At 39.4% G+C, this 18761-nt stretch overlaps 1 pseudogene; it reads right to left on the reverse strand.

Moving 5' to 3' along the window:
• The window catches only part of LOC137295168 (mucin-2-like), a 100001-nt pseudogene that overhangs the window by 6226 nt on the left and 75014 nt on the right, over window positions 1-18761 (reverse strand).

Here is an 18761-nt window from a genome sequence, read left to right on the forward strand (position 1 = left end):
TCCCCTGAATCATACAACATAGTTTATTATCTTTGATTTCGGAGTATGAAAGAGAAAGAAAGATTTAACTTTCCCTTTTACCCTAATGCGAATTAAAAGAGACCCAGCTAGTTAGTCTTGTCTGAAATATTTTGCGCAACTAAAGTCTGAGTCTGTAACGACAAATTGTTAATATCGTCATGATGACGCTTACCACAAAACGATACAATGTGTTGACGTACGTGTATTTGATTACATTTACGACTGGTAGAATTCTCAGCATGCACTAACACATTACTCATTACTTACCCTTAAAATCCAACACAGACTGATCGTTCTGCAAAATACTCACGTGCTTGCACAAACTGTGTGCTCTCCAATGTCTGTTTGGGAAGGGGTGACAGACAACGTGTGTTGATCGGGGTCAGTTGTGTCCGTTGTAACAGTGGCTGGGATCACCCCAGACGCTGGCTGAAATCTGAAATAAATACAGTTATACCGCTGATCAATAATCCCCTCTAAACAGTCACATAGCTAATTCGGGAGAAATTATTCCACTGTTGGTCTGGAGATAGCTGAGTTGGTAAACAGTACTCAACCAATATCACGGCAATCTGATAGCACGGCTCGGGTAAACAGGCAGATAACCAGATCAGATAATGTAGCTTCTCTGTTATTGTAATCAGGGAACTTAGTTCCTGCTCCAAGGAATCAATAGGGATTTCGACACAGAACTTCTTATTGCAGACTTATGGTTTGAGTGTTTGCAAACCTGACTATGAAACTTCAAATCTGGTTTCAACTCACATGGTGCCAGGAACTGTTTTGATGTCGACGGAGCAGGTGGTGTCAACAGTACATGTGATGACGGAGTTGTCGGGGAGTGAAGTCGAGATTATTTCCTTCAGAAACAGAAACAAACTTGTGTAAAAGTATGCAGATGTAAACTGTAGGACTGAATAAGTAAATGGATGTAGGGCACAGGGGAGATCATCAATACGCAATCCTCAACACTAAGGTAATAATGTCATCTGGACCAGACAATGACCAGTTACGACTTACGTATTCCAGCAGAACTGAATGCTAGGGACCAAATACAATCGAACCCACGTGAGTTCAATAATGGACCAATTGACCATCACTGGAATTGTGTGTTCATAGATCCAAGGAGAAGGGTAAGTGGGCGATTATTACGTTAATTGGGAAATAAAGTTCGCTCTACCCCAATGTGTTTTGTAATAAAGTATAGCTTTGCCCTGAACTACGAGCATTATAATTATATCACGAGGACGGTAGTCCGAGTGCTTTGATGTTATTATAGTTCAGGGTTTCATTGTGACGTAATGCAAAAGTGTCCGATTACGTGTGGACAGACTAGTTTGGCGTAGTAACGCCAAAGCATAACGCCAAATGCAAAAAGAGCATATTATCGAATTGTCGGTATTAAAGTATTGTCGGCTCCTTTGATCTTTTACCGAGACATCTTAGAAAAAGCATTAGTAAGTTTGCTGCTATTCGTGAGAAACAGGTAGGTGAAAAATACCTTCTTCCACTTTCTGTTAATGTGAAAGAACCTTACCTTCGGTGTCGGACCTAATGTAGGCTTGGATGCTGAAGTCAGAGAGAAGAGTTAAAACAAATCTTCATGGGTGTCTTTGTTCTCAAAATTCAAAAGAATAGTGACATTTAGTGATTGGTGTTTTGTTGAATGTAGATGATTTAGTGATAAAAGAACCACATTACCCGAAAGGTATACTTATGATTCAACCTATACGTTTGTTATGTTTTATTTTGCATAAGAAACCGATCTCCTGCATGTACAGGACAGATGTGATGTACAGTTACAGGGGAAATATTGTCAAAGTAAATCTTACTTGAAACATGAACTGTTGGATTAACATTTGCACACCATTCGTTCCCTTCGAGTCTGTGTATAAAAAGAACAGTGCGACAAAAAACTCATGAACACGATGATAAGAAAGCATTACTTGAACGGGCATTTACAAAACGATGGGTGGAATGTCGAAGAAAGATGAAAAAGAGTTATTGTAAAAGTCATCAAGGGAATTCCGGTCCAGGAAAACTTGTAATATGAGCATACAGAGGGTTTGTTTTATTAGTTTGTTTGTAATATCAAGCTATAAGGCGAAGTCTGGAAATATTCCAATGTGGGACTGACAATCAAGTGATCAATAGCATGAACATCGATCTACGCTTTTGGGATGTGATGACGTGTCATCCAAGACCGTCTTACATCCTGATCCCGTTTTACATATAAGATTTTAATCAACATTTCAAACGTCTACGGACTGTTTTACTCGGGCATTTTTTCACCAACATAAATCTCTAATTTACTTGCAGGAAAACCAAGTTTTATGGATGGTCAACTTTTTCCTTGCAATGCTCGTGACGTTTCGTTTCGGTGTAGGTACTAACACCGATATCAGATGTGCACATGTTGATTACAGTGTTATTGCCTGAACCCAAACGTCGCACTCATTGCAGTAAGAGGCTGGCTATCCATAACACTTGGTTTTCCTTCATCCTCACAACTTCAAAAATGCCTCTCATCAAAGAAGTTAATTTACTTGCACATCATGATGTGGCACGTCTGGAAAACATACACAAAAGGACTTTCTACAAAATGTCTACTGAGGAGCAGACAATCTGAGATGATACTTACGATGTAAGTTTATTCTTGATTTTGAAACACACGGGCTGAAGACCGAGTTTGGCACTATCAGGTATTATTGGAACTTTAATGCTGAATTTCCCGTCCGGCGTGGGCGTTATTGTTGGTGTTGCTATTGTTGGACCTCTCGTTTGAACGACCTCCACACCGCTGTTCAACATATGCATCAATTCCTTTAACAGGATGTATTGACAGATAGGTCTATGCAAGAAAAGTGAAATTCGGAATGTTTTGGCATGAAATGACGTCATTTTCCATGTTGTATATTAAATATTTGCTGACGAATTAATATGGGAATGTTCTGAAAGGACACAAATGGGTCACTCTGCAGCGTTTGTAAACGTGACTGGTCCGTATTTTTTTATACATAAGACACTAGGCATATCGTACTTTTGTGGATTCGTCCCTGGATCCACGAGGACGGAGATGTCACAGCTCGATGGACACGGTATTATTGTTCCGCTCGTCAAAGTTGGTCGAAGAACATGGGGCTATAAAGAATGACGACACCTATGTCATATATATCCAGTGAAATAACGTTAATATTGTTCTTATTAATATATACTGTTACTCTTGGTGAAAGTTGTTTTAACAAGAAATACATTTTATAATAGCATTAAAATATTAAATGATAACACTGTTTTATTGTTGATCATTTGTTCCCAAATTCTTTACTGTTCAGTCATTAAATAAACAACATAGTTATTTCCGTTATTAATGATCTGAAGTATGCTTCAAGGGCCTGTTGCTTTAGAACTGGTTAATCTATTTGAGTAAAATGACTGGAAATACTGATGAAGAACACTGTCCAGCAACACTCCTAAGATTAGTTGGTGTCACCTGTCTGGAAGTTGTGTAGGCTTAGAACTTTTTGACCAGCCCTCGTATTCTGAAATTACTCTGACCGAACACGGATGATGATGATGATGATGATGATGATGATGACGATGATGAAGAATTAAGCCACATACCTTGCTAGAGTCAACACCGAGCCCAGCTAGCGTGCCTAGAGGAGAAAACATACTTTTTAGTAGTTAGAAACTATATAAAAGTAAACAAACCATTAAAGCATTATACCAAACTTGCATTTTTCAAATCATTTTCCACACAAATCTGCATTTTTCGGTCAAATGTTTTCTGCATTACCTCTTGTATGTACGCATTGCACGAATGACCAAATTGTGGTTCATGTTTCACTTGAACGACTGAGAAAAGGGTCGTTCGTGTATTTTTCACATGTACGGATTACAGCAGATTTCCTATATACATAACAGGATCGCCGACACAGATGTGCCCACGGCAGACCCATGTGGATTTCTTACGCCACCTTTAAACAACGAAACGGTTTGGGAAGTACGTTCAATTCATCTGTAAGTGATTCTATGGCATTCGATTAGTAAACAAGCAATTTTTGTTTTTCGTTTTTGATTTAAACGAATCTGAAAACAATCAGGCCACACTCAATAACAGACTACTGCTTCCTGATTGGCTGATAAATAAGTCTTGGGGTATGTTATTGCTGAGGACGATGTAGATAGTTTCAGGATTATTTTGTCGAATAAATAATCTGTGAAACAAACTGTCAGGAAAGTTATTACTGTTGTCTTTTTATTCATAAGAACTGACTCCTTGTGGGTTTATGTAAGTATCCTAGTAAAAGCAGATCTACCCACGTTGCGTAAACCCGCAGTTCCACTTTTCACAGGTTGCGCACTATGTTATATTCAATGTACCCCCGTGCAATGATATCAAAGTAAAATTGTATATTATGCAGTGAGTTAACCTAATTTATTGATAGGCATATAGCGTAGATATATATTTCAGTCAAGTAACGTTGTTTAAGAGAGATATATTCATTTTCAGTTAGGAGAAGCGTCTGCCTTGTGTCCATGGCATTTTAACTGGTTTTTTTTGCTCAACCCTCAAAATGCTTTACCTGGACTCTGCACCTTCACAACGTAGCATCGTCTAGATGACCCGTCTTGGCTGAAAATACACCAGTTCAGTGAAAACACCCGGTATGTGTCCTAGCTCTGCATGTATATCAAAATAACAGGCAACGTAATTTAACCTTATTTATTCGTTTAATCGTGTCGTACAAAGTAGTGAAATTATGAAACTATTGTTGATTGGCAATATATTGCGCACCTTGATTATGCCAGGATCCTATTGGGTTCTGCGTTGGATCCAATGATGAGTTGGCGCACTTCGATGACACAATGAACCAAGCCCCTATCGATCGCTCACTCACTCACTCACTCACTCACTCACTCACTCACTCACTCACTCACTCACTCGCACATATATAATTAACAAGACTGTAAAAGAGAAGTGTGTGTTTGACAGTATAATGTCAGTTACTTACGTTTCCACACACATCTTATTATCACCGATGTTTTTATCAGTCGGTGATAATCGGATTCTGGTGTCCGTCGCAGGAGTTAATCCAGGTTCAACGACGTAGGGGATGTTTGAGGCAATAGGCATTTTTAGACTTGAAAATAGAAATAACATGACAACACATATGCATACGGATTAATGTGTGTGTGTGAGTGTCTCTCTCTCTCTCTCTCTCTCTCTCTCTCTCTCTGCGCATGTGTGAGTGTGTGTCTGTGTGTGTGTGTGTGTGTCTGTGTCTATGTGATTCTGTGTCTGTGTATACAGATATATAAGAAAGTGGAAACGCGACTTCGAAACCACGTGGAATGGTATGTTTGCTACTCGATTCATGTTTGAACATTTGTTAAGAAATTACAGTGTCTGAACCATTTCAGATCTTCTAGCTTTCGATTACATATCCACGAACCTACCTCACAACGTCCCACTGATAACATTGGGAATAACTCACAACCTTCCACGCATTACGCAACATCTTCCAGAAGGAGATCGATGATCATAACGTCAGTCATCAACTATCAACCATCAACGTCACTGCTTACAGAATGGCGACACATTGTTTAAACATTGAAATGTTAAACAACAAATACTTAAAATACACACATTCTCCACTCTTGTTCATAGAAAATCCAAAGCAACAATAATCCAATGTGCCTAGTGGTTGCCTTGATATTGCTGGGATAGTGTTAAATACGTCGTAAAACTAAACTCGCTCACTCACAAGTGTGAAAACACTACTCCTTGACATTCCTCAGACAGGCTGTTCATCACCTTGAGTAATGTTCAATGGTGCAATATGTTGCATCCACTCACCTGTGTCCGGGCCGAGTCGTGACCGGGAGGGTGCAAGTAGTTCCTACAGTGCATGGGATCACTGAACCATCTGGTATTGTAGGGATGGAGAAACCGTCCTTAAATTGACAAAATGTAGACATACAGATGAACATGACAGGTATTTACTTTAAAAATACCCAAAGGTTATGTGGATCGTTTGTGTTCAAAAATGTAATCTGCACACACAACTTGATAACACAGTGGGAACTGAAGTGTAGAATATTATAAATAAATTTTAAAACTATACATTTTTATGCTCTTAAGGATTGTTGAAAACTGTAAAGAATGAATTAAACTTTAATATACTGAACAACACAAGGAACGCAAGTCTGGCTTTTTGTCCAGTTTTTAAATAGAATACAACCAAATTTGTGTCTAATCATTTATTCTATAGACAACACTCTCAATTTAACAGCTGAAAGTTGCTGCTGACATTGAATTGCAATACGTTCAAATTTAAATTGTTCAAATCACAGTACGTCAAATGTAGATACGCCCAGACAGTCTCTTTAGTAGAGCTTCTAGCCATCTCGAACTTGCATAGGGGGCGTGCAACATCGCGTCATCGAGCTCACTATAATTTGAAAGAATGCTTGAGGCAAGTTGTTCCACTCAAACACCAATCTCTGCTCTAGTTGTGCAAATGTGAGTAGCTATGTACCTTCAGACGTCAAATGTCGTCTCAGAATGTTCAATGGGAGACATATCATCTGGGGACAGATATGGCCATTGAAGAACGTTAAATGTTGTCCTGAGCCATATCCATCGGCACTCTTGCTGTGTGAGGGCTGTGAACGTCGTTGGCGTTGTTGACGCGTCAAAATTGGCCCCACACATGGCTGCCGGACGTCGGCAGTGGATTCAAGCAGCCCGAAGACGATGAGTAATCGTATCGCTGGACACTGCCCCCCTTGACACATAAACTGAGGCCGCTTAATGAGTTCGGTTCCTTAGATGAGTGACCTGGATGAACTGATCTTGCGCATGAATTGTCACTCGTGGCCGTTCGGTACGGGGACGATCAGCAGCAAACCCAGTTTGCTGATGACGTTGAACAAGTCCTGTAGTAGTGGTAAGTTGATAGCCAAAGTGTCCACCTACAGCGGTTGCAGAGATGCCTCCATGCATCTTTCCGATGGCCATTTCCCTCTGCTCAGTCGTTAGTCTAGGAATCGATTGTGTCGCTTGTGCATCTTCCAGCATCAACAGGGAACTGTTTTTTTTCACACAAACCTTTGTAAAGGACAGAGTGAAATGTATGCTTTCCACCTAGAATCGTCAATGCAGCTGCTATCATTATGGTTTTATTGCACACTGTGGGTGTTTGTGCAAAGGTTTTGTATGGACGTCAAATTACATGACGTCATCTTATCTGGAATCATTACGTCACTTTACCACGAACGTTCCTTAATTATGGACGCTTACTTTTATGAGATTTCATTTTTTTAAACTTGCGTTTCTTTTGCTGTTCACAATGTATTCTATATTCAGTTCAACTCACTGTTGTGGAACTTGAACCTGAAAAGAAACAAATGTGGACCTGCTATCTCACTTGCCAATCTTGTCATTTTCCAAGATTTATTCCTTACTGATATAATGAGGTTGTCAATAAATAAAACCAATTCTCCCTCATCACATACGTTTCGAAAGACTACTTAAACAATGTGCGTGTAGCTGATTAAAATATTTCCCCACAAAAAGACAAATTAGTTCCTAGTGTTCCCATCCTAAAATTCATGTCACTCATACATCTTTTATCGTTTCAAATAATTTAAATCGGATCATCTACTTTCGGTTTCTATAATTAAGGGAGAAAATTTATCATGGTGATGATAGAGGTTTGTAGACGTACGACTTTGACACTTGGGGCCCGTATAACCAGCCTCACACACGCACTCTGCCGTCGTGGATTGTTTCAGACATGAACCGTGGGTGTTGCAGGTTTCACCAGCACACGGATCTGACGGGTAAAAGAGACATACTAAATCACACATCATGCTCAAAACAGGGACATATGGGGTGTACACGGCTCATAATGCTTGACTTTATCAAAATACAATAATGATGTTAAAAAAAATTATGAGAATAGACATAACTGACGACGAAAGATATATTTCAAATAGTTTGACCTGAACACGAAATTTCCATCCAAGTGAAAGAAAACTAAGTCTCAAATAATGGTACTGTGTAGGTTAATATAAATCTAACAATACTATCATATATATCCTATGATTCTAGAAAGGGTTCTGTCACCTTCGCCTCATTCAGACCACTGGGGTGGAAATATGATATGCATACAAAGTGAAATAAAGAATAAATACCTATGCTCGGAGACTTTTTCAAATCAAAACATCTGTGTTCACCAGAGGATCTGCAAAGATAAGGATACGTCTTTCACAAGTGGTATGTCAAAATAGTTCAGTGGCATCAACGCATCAAGCATTATGTTCCGACCTTCTTTGCATGAATGAAGGACGGTTGCAGCTACAGTCGAAGGACATTCGAAAAAATAAAAACTAGATTTTATCTCTACTTGTCCCAGTATATTTCTGTCTGTAAGTGTGAGGTTTTGACAACACTACACGTCTAATTCAGAACATCCTGAGTTATGACATTTGTACTGCAGTATAGAAGACAACTCACCCTGCATCAATGCACAAGTTCTGGTTTGTGCCATCTGGTTTGTACAAGACATCGGTGACACACTCGCTACCAACTTCAACTGTCTTAAATGGTGTTCCTGTTGTTGAACTGGAACTGACTTGGTCACTGAAAGATAGGGGGCGCTTTTATTTTTCTGATACTTCTTCACTTCTTTGGTATTTGTATTGCATGGCACGGTAATACACGTTATACGTTTCCTATCTATATGTGATAATATACCATTTCCACGATCGTTTCGGATGCAATCAAAACGTTAGTGGCAATTTGTTTTGTCCACTTGTCTAATGAAGGTACTGGTAAAGGTCCGGGATAGAATCGGCCGTCAGTAACTCATACTTGCTTTAAAAGGCTAGTATGCTTTTCGTAAGAGGCGACTAATGGGGTCAGGTGGTCAGACTCCCTGACCTGTTTGACAGATGTCATAGGTTCCCGATTACGCAGATCGATCTTCATGCTGTTGACCACTGGATTGTCTGGTCCAGACTCGATTATTTACAGACCGCCGTCACATAGCTGGAATATGCTGAGTGCGGCAGAAAACATTACTCTCTCCGTCACTCTCCATTGAAGGCGAAGCAATCATACAACTGTGAGTGTTTATTAGGTGAAGATGAATCAACAACAATGCATTACCATTTTCCAGATACTGAATTCTTTGTACTGTGAACAAGGATATGACATTCGCTTTCACATGTTAATGAGCTTCCTTCTGGTAATGTGGGGTTGGTAAAATGCGACTGAAACGAGATCGAGTAACATCCGTTACGCATTTTGAACGTATTATGGCAATAAAGTAACACAACCTCTATGTCACCTACCTCACTTCAGACGAAGTTACAATATAACTCTCAAAGCTGACCAAAGTTGCATAGCATCATTTTTAATCCAATACATGTAGTCACAAGAAGTTACAGTTGGTGGGTTCTTCTATGCGGAGAACTTATGATCAAGGATGTGGAAGTGAATTTAGTACAGTTCAGTCCTCAACGCCTTAAGAGGATCAGAAAATCTACAAGTATCCATGCGTGATAGAGCAGTGGAGTATCTCCTCATCTGTTCATAATGTGGTTTTTTTAGCTTTGAGGGATAACCAGTGGCACTTACCTCTGTGGGATTTGGAGTTGTAAGTCCGGCGTCAGTGACATCTACGTTGTAACAAACTGAGTCAGTTCTGTAACAAGGCAAACATAGAAACAGTCAAGTGGACACCATTTCCTGAAGCACAGGCCTTCAAAAGAGTTACTCTCAAGACCAAGATACGCCACATAAGCATCGTCAGTAAACGCACTTGTCTGCTGTTAAAAGTGCTTCGAACATCAAGGTACTGAATTGATGGCACACTTACGTTGCAGATGTCAGCTTAAAGCAAACTTTCTTTGGTCCTTTATCTGGAGACGTCAGAGTAACCGGCGTCGTGTACAGATCAGGCACACCTGTTGCAGTGTCCAGTTTGGGAGTCGGATCCACACTCACTTTCACATTACCAGAGGTAGGTCCAGGTGTAAGTGTCGGCGCTGTATGACTGTTAATAAATATAAATATGTTCTTGTCATTTATCTTAGAGGACATACCTCTAATGCTCCACTATTTTATCATTTTCACAAAGGCATAGTTCCCATTAGTGTGTACATGACTTGCTACGATTAAACATGCAGAACAGGAACGCATCTATTATTACACGTTACATGTAGTTCACATCAACTTGATAAAAAAATGTTCAAATTACCTTCCGCCAGGGGCTTGTGTATGCACTGGAAAGACACATGGTGTGCCTGTTACACATTTAATTGTGCCTCCATTTTCCACATTGTTGTCTGCATATTTTGGCTGTTGAATAAATGCAGTTTGATTATATGACCAAATAACATGTTGTAATGAGTGCTGCCATCATCAACATATCAAAGAGTAAAGTCTCTCTTAAAACATGCTGAGTGTTTCCTTTCACAAAATCAGGACAAACTCATATTTACACGAAACACTATATGATAGTGATTTATAAGTATATTCTCTTGATGCTATCAGAATCGTACAATGTACTCTTCTTGAAACAAAGATTCCTTTACATCACTGAAAGGTGTTATCACTTTCGGGATTTAAAAACATACATATTAAACAAACAATGGAAACCGCGAATGATACTCTGGAATGACTTTAATTTAACATGCGACAGGTTAGACTTTCCTCAGGGAAATACGAACTTACAGTGCTTCCTGTGTTAGTTGATGGTCCTGCAGGGAGAAGAAATTATTGACAAAAGTATTGGTGTATACACGTAATATGTACTAACAAGAACGAGCGCAAAATGACATCATATTACATATATGCCACGTAGAAATAAAGCTACACCAATGCACGAGACAAACATAAAGTCCAAAAGAATCATTTTAAAGGCTATTACTTAAATTCTGTTGAATGCATTCTAGAATCTCAATATCTGTAAGTGTGACACACTGTCAGTACGAAAATCAAAATTGCTTGAGTTAAAAAATGATGACTCTCTGATTCTCCAACCTATGTTACATGAAGGTCCGGTGTATCCCAGTGGACAATCGCAACTACTTGTAGCTGGTTGCCATATCCCTCCAGAGCTGCAGAGGTTAGTCGTTGTTGCTTAAATTATATGATGAAAACAGTTGTAAAGCACAATGGCGTAAATCATAGTCGTGTTTTCTTTCATTTAAATTAAAATGGAAATCTTCTTTAACTTTGAGGACATGATATATGAGCGTGATGAAAATGGATTGTGAAAAACATTGGTTGACGTACGATTTTGACACTTGGGGCCCGTATAACCAGCCTCACATACGCACTCTGCCGTCGTGGATTGTTTCAGACATGAACCGTGGGTGTTGCAGGTTTCCCCAGCACACGGATCTGACGGGTAAAAGAGACATACTAAATCACACATCATGTCCAAAACAGGGACATATAGGGTGGGTAGCTATAGTGATTATTACATGCACATGATGCTTAACGTCGTCAAAATACAATGATGTTATTAAAACATCGGGGGAATTGACATAACTGACAACAAAAGATATTTCAAATAGTTTGACCTGAACACGGATTTTCCATATAAGTGAAAGAAAACTAAGTCTCAAATAATGGTACTGTGTAGGTTAATACAAATATAACAATACTATCATATATATCCTATGATTCTAGAAAGGGCTCTGTCACCTTCGCCTCATTCAGACCACTGGGGTGGAAATATGATATGCTTACAAAGTGAAATAAAGAATAAATACCTATGCTCGGAGACTTTTTCAAATCATAACATCTGTGTTCACCAGAGGGTCTGCAAAGATAAGGATACGTCTTTCACAAGTGGTATGTCAAAATGGTTCAGTGGCATCAACGCATCAAGCATTATGTTCCGACCTTCTTTGCATGAATGAAGGACGGTTACAGCTACAGTCGAAGGAGAGTCGAAAAAATAAAAACTAGATTTTATCTCTACTTGTCCCAGTATATTTCTGTCTGTAAGTGTGAGGTTTTGACAACACTGCACGTCTAATTCAGAACATCCTGAATTATGACATTTGTACTGCAATATAGAAGACAACTCACCCTGCATCAATGCACAAGTTCTGGTTTGTGCCATCTGGTTTGTACAAGACGTCGGTGACACACTCGCTACCAACTTCAACTGTCTTAAATGGTGTTCCTGTTGTTGAACTGGAACTGACTTGGTCACTGAAAGATAGGGGGCGCTTTTATTTTCCTGATACTTCTTCACTTCTTTGGTATTTGTATTGCATGGCACGGTAATACACGTTATACCTTTCCTATCTATATGTGATAATATACCATTTCCATGATCGTTTCGGATGCAATCAAAACGTTAGTGGCAATTTGTTTGGTCCACTTGTCTAATGAAGGTACTGGTAAAGGTCCGGGATAGAATCGGCCTTCAGTAACTCATACTTGCTTTAAAAGGCTAGTATGCTTGTCATAAGAGGCGACTAATGGGGTCAGGTGGTCAGACTCCCTGACCTGTTTGACAGATGTCATAGGTTCCCGATTACGGAGATCGATCTTCATGCTGTTGACCACTGGATTGTCTGGTCCAGACTCGATCATTTACAGACCGCCGTCACATAGCTGGAACATGCTGAGTGCGGCAGAAAACATTACTCACTCCGTCACTCTTCATTGAAGGCGAAGCAATCATACAACTGTGAGTGTTTATTAGGTGAAGATGAATCAACATCAATGCTTTACCATTTGCCAGATACTGGATTCTTTGTACTGTGAACAAGGATATGACATTCGCTTTCACATGTTAATGAGCTTCCTTCTGGTAATGTGGGGTTGGTAAAATGCGACTGAAACGAGATCGAGTAACATCCGTTACGCATTTTGAACGTGTTATGGCAATAAAGTAATACAACCTCTATGTCACCTACCTCACTTCAGACGAAGTTACAATATAACTCTCAAAGCTGACCAAAGTTGCATAGCATCATTTTTAATCCAATACATGTAGTCACAAGAAGTTACAGTTGGTGGGTACTTCTATGCGGAGAACTTATGATCAAGGATGTGGAAGTGAATTTAGTACAGTTCAGTCCTCAACGCCTTAAGAGGATCAGAAAATCTACAAGTATCCATGCGTGATAGAGCAGAGGAGTATCTCCTCATCTGTTCATAATGTGGTTTTCATAGCTTTGAGGGATAACCACTTACCTCTGTGGGATTTGGAGTTGTAAGTCCGGCGTCAGTGACATCTACGTTGTAACAAACTGAGTCAGTTCTGTAACAAGGCAAACATAGAAACAGTCAAGTGGACACCATTTCCTGAAGCACAGGCCTTCAAAAGAGTTACTCTCAAGACCAAGATACGCCACATAAGCATCGTCAGTAAACGCACTTGTCTGCTGTTAAAAGTGCTTCGAACATCAAGGTACTGAATTGATGGCACACTTACGTTGCAGATGTCAGCTTAAAGCAAACTTTCTTTGGTCCTTTATCTGGAGACGTCAGAGTAACCGGCGTCGTGTACAGATCAGGCACACCTGTTGCAGTGTCCAGTTTGGGAGTCGGATCCACACTCACTTTCACATTACCAGAGGTAGGTCCAGGTGTAAGTGTCGGCGCTGTATGACTGTTAATAAATATAAATATGTTCTTGTCATTTATCTTAGAGGACATACCTCTAATGCTCCACTATTTTATCATTTTCACAAAGGCATAGTTCCCATTAGTGTGTACATGACTTGCTACGATTAAACATGCAGAACAGGAACGCATCTATTATTACACGTTACATGTAGTTCACATCAACTTGATAAAAAAATGTTCAAATTACCTTCCGCCAGGGGCTTGTGTATGCACTGGAAAGACACATGGTGTGCCTGTTACACATTTAATTGTGCCTCCATTTTCCACATTGTTGTCTGCATATTTTGGCTGTTGAATAAATGCAGTTTGATTATATGACCAAATAACATGTTGTAATGAGTGCTGCCATCATCAACATATCAAAGAGTAAAGTCTCTCTTAAAACATGCTGAGTGTTTCCTTTCACAAAATCAGGACAAACTCATATTTACACGAAACACTATATGATAGTGATTTATAAGTATATTCTCTTGATGCTATCAGAATCGTACAATGTACTCTTCTTGAAACAAAGATTCCTTTACATCACTGAAAGGTGTTATCACTTTCGGGATTTAAAAACATACATATTAAACAAACAATGGAAACCGCGAATGATACTCTGGAATGACTTTAATTTAACATGCGACAGGTTAGACTTTCCTCAGGGAAATACGAACTTACAGTGCTTCCTGTGTTAGTTGATGGTCCTGCAGGGAGAAGAAATTATTGACAAAAGTATTGGTGTATACACGTAATATGTACTAACAAGAACGAGCGCAAAATGACATCATATTACATATATGCCACGTAGAAATAAAGCTACACCAATGCACGAGACAAACATAAAGTCCAAAAGAATCATTTTAAAGGCTATTACTTAAATTCTGTTGAATGCATTCTAGAATCTCAATATCTGTAAGTGTGACACACTGTCAGTACGAAAATCAAAATTGCTTGAGTTAAAAAATGATGACTCTCTGATTCTCCAACCTATGTTACATGAAGGTCCGGTGTATCCCAGTGGACAATCGCAACTACTTGTAGCTGGTTGCCATATCCCTCCAGAGCTGCAGAGGTTAGTCGTTGTTGCTTAAATTATATGATGAAAACAGTTGTAAAGCACAATGGCGTAAATCATAGTCGTGTTTTCTTTCATTTAAATTAAAATGGAAATCTTCTTTAACTTTGAGGACATGATATATGAGCGTGATGAAAATGGATTGTGAAAAACATTGGTTGACGTACGATTTTGACACTTGGGGCCCGTATAACCAGCCTCACATACGCACTCTGCCGTCGTGGATTGTTTCAGACATGAACCGTGGGTGTTGCAGGTTTCCCCAGCACACGGATCTGACGGGTAAAAGAGACATACTAAATCACACATCATGTCCAAAACAGGGACATATAGGGTGGGTAGCTATAGTGATTATTACATGCACATGATGCTTAACGTCGTCAAAATACAATGATGTTATTGAAACATCGGGGGAATTGACATAACTGACAACAAAAGATATTTCAAATAGTTTGACCTGAACACGGATTTTCCATATAAGTGAAAGAAAACTAAGTCTCAAATAATGGTACTGTGTAGGTTAATACAAATATAACAATACTATCATATATATCCTATGATTCTAGAAAGGGCTCTGTCACCTTCGCCTCATTCAGACCACTGGGGTGGAAATATGATATGCATACAAAGTGAAATAAAGAATAAATACCTATGCTCGGAGACTTTTTCAAATCATAACATCTGTGTTCACCAGAGGGTCTGCAAAGATAAGGATACGTCTTTCACAAGTGGTATGTCAAAATGGTTCAGTGGCATCAACGCATCAAGCATTATGTTCCGACCTTCTTTGCATGAATGAAGGACGGTTACAGCTACAGTCGAAGGAGAGTCGAAAAAATAAAAACTGGATTTTATCTCTACTTGTCCCAGTATATTTCTGTCTGTAAGTGTGAGGTTTTGACAACACTGCACGTCTAATTCAGAACATCCTGAATTATGACATTTGTACTGCAATATAGAAGACAACTCACCCTGCATCAATGCACAAGTTCTGGTTTGTGCCATCTGGTTTGTACAAGACGTCGGTGACACACTCGCTACCAACTTCAACTGTCTTAAATGGTGTTCCTGTTGTTGAACTGGAACTGACTTGTTCACTGAAAGATAGGGGGCGCTTTTATTTTTCTGATACTTCTTCACTTCTTTGGTATTTGTATTGCATGGCACGGTAATACACGTTATACATTTCCTATCTATATGTGATAATATACCATTTCCATGATCGTTTCGGATGCAATCAAAACGTTAGTGGCAATTTGTTTGGTCCACTTGTCTAATGAAGGTACTGGTAAAGGTCCGGGATAGAATCGGCCGTCAGTAACTCATACTTGCTTTAAAAGGCTAGTATGCTTGTCATAAGAGGCGACTAATGGGGTCAGGTGGTCAGACTCCCTGACCTGTTTGACAGATGTCATAGGTTCCCGATTACGGAGATCGATCTTCATGCTGTTGACCACTGGATTGTCTGGTCCAGACTCGATCATTTACAGACCGCCGTCACATAGCTGGAATATGCTGAGTGCGGCAGAAAACATTACTCACTCCGTCACTCTTCATTGAAGGCGAAGCAATCATACAACTGTGAGTGTTTATTAGGTGAAGATGAATCAACATCAATGCTTTACCATTTGCCAGATACTGGATTCTTTGTACTGTGAACAAGGATATGACATTCGCTTTCACATGTTAATGAGCTTCCTTCTGGTAATGTAGGGTTGGTAAAATGCGACTGAAACGAGATCGAGTAACATCCGTTACGCATTTTGAACGTGTTATGGCAATAAAGTAACACAACCTCTATGTCACCTACCTCACTTCAGACGAAGTTACAATATAACTCTCAAAGCTGACCAAAGTTGCATAGCATCATTTTTAATCCAATACATGTAGTCACAAGAAGTTACAGTTGGTGGGTACTTCTATGCGGAGAACTTATGATCAAGGATGTGGAAGTGAATTTAGTACAGTTCAGTCCTCAACGCCTTAAGAGGATCAGAAAATCTACAAGTATCCATGCGTGATAGAGCAGAGGAGTATCTCCTCATCTGTTCATAATGTGGTTTTCTTAGCTTTGAGGGATAACCACTTACCTCTGTGGGATTTGGAGTTGTAAGTCCGGCGTCAGTGACATCTACGTTGTAACAAACTGAGTCAGTTCTGTAACAAGGCAAACATAGAAACAGTCAAGTGGACACCATTTCCTGAAGCACAGGCCTTCAAAAGAGTTACTCTCAAGACCAAGATACGCCACATAAGCATCGTCAGTAAACGCACTTGTCTGCTGTTAAAAGTGCTTCGAACATCAAGGTACTGAATTGATGGCACACTTACGTTGCAGATGTCAGCTTAAAGCAAACTTTCTTTGGTCCTTTATCTGGAGACGTCAGAGTAACCGGCGTCGTGTACAGATCAGGCACACCTGTTGCAGTGTCCAGTTTGGGAGTCGGATCCACACTCACTTTCACATTACCAGAGGTAGGTCCAGGTGTAAGTGTCGGCGCTGTATGACTGTTAATAAATATAAATATGTTCTTGTCATTTATCTTAGAGGACATACCTCTAATGCTCCACTATTTTATCATTTTCACAAAGGCATAGTTCCCATTAGTGTGTACATGACTTGCTACGATTAAACATGCAGAACAGGAACGCATCTATTATTACACGTTACATGTAGTTCACATCAACTTGATAAAAAAATGTTCAAATTACCTTCCGCCAGGGGCTTGTGTATGCACTGGAAAGACACATGGTGTGCCTGTTACACATTTAATTGTGCCTCCATTTTCCACATTGTTGTCTGCATATTTTGGCTGTTGAATAAATGCAGTTTGATTATATGACCAAATAACATGTTGTAATGAGTGCTGCCATCATCAACATATCAAAGAGTAAAGTCTCTCTTAAAACATGCTGAGTGTTTCCTTTCACAAAATCAGGACAAACTCATATTTACACGAAACACTATATGACACTGATTTATAAGTATATTCTCTTAATGCTATCAGAATCGTACAATGTACTCTTCTTGAAGCAAAGATTCCTTTACATCCCTGAAAGGTGTTATCACTTTCGTGATTTAAAAACATACATATTAAACAAACAATGGAAACCGCGAATGATACTCTGGAATGACTTTAATTTAACATGCGACAGGTTAGACTTTCCTCAGGGAAATACGAACTTACAGTGCTTCCTGTGTTAGTTGATGGTCCTGCAGGGAGAAGAAATTATCGACAAAAGTATTGGTGTATACACGTAATATGTACTAACAAGAACGAGCGCAAATTGACATCATATTACATATATGCCACGTAGAAATAAAGCTACACCAATGCACGAGACAAACATAAAGTCCAAAAGAATCATTTTAAAGGCTATTACTTAAATTCTGTTGAATGCATTCTAGAATCTCAATATCTGTAAGTGTGACACACTGTCAGTACGAAAATCAAAATTGCTTGAGTTAAAAAATGATGACTCTCTGATTCTCCAACCTATGTTACATGAAGGTCCGGTGTATCCCAGTGGACAATCGCAACTACTTGTAGCTGGTTGCCATATCCCTCCAGAGCTGCAGAGGTTAGTCGTTGTTGCTTAAATTATATGATGAAAACAGTTGTAAAGCACAATGGCGTAAATCATAGTCGTGTTTTCTTTCATTTAAATTAAAATGGAAATCTTCTTTAACTTTGAGGACATGATATATGAGCGTGATGAAAATGGATTGTGAAAAACATTGGTTGACGTACGATTTTGACACTTGGGGCCCGTATAACCAGCCTCACATACGCACTCTGCCGTCGTGGATTGTTTCAGACATGAACCGTGGGTGTTGCAGGTTTCACCAGCACACGGATCTGACGGGTAAAAGAGACATACTAAATCACACATCATGTCCAAAACAGGGACATATAGGGTGGGTAGCTATAGTGATTATTACATGCACATGATGCTTAACGTCGTCAAAATACAATGATGTTATTAAAACATCGGGGGAATTGACATAAC

Source organism: Haliotis asinina, chromosome 8 (assembly GCF_037392515.1).
Source record: "Haliotis asinina isolate JCU_RB_2024 chromosome 8, JCU_Hal_asi_v2, whole genome shotgun sequence".
NCBI lineage: Eukaryota > Metazoa > Mollusca > Gastropoda > Lepetellida > Haliotidae > Haliotis > Haliotis asinina.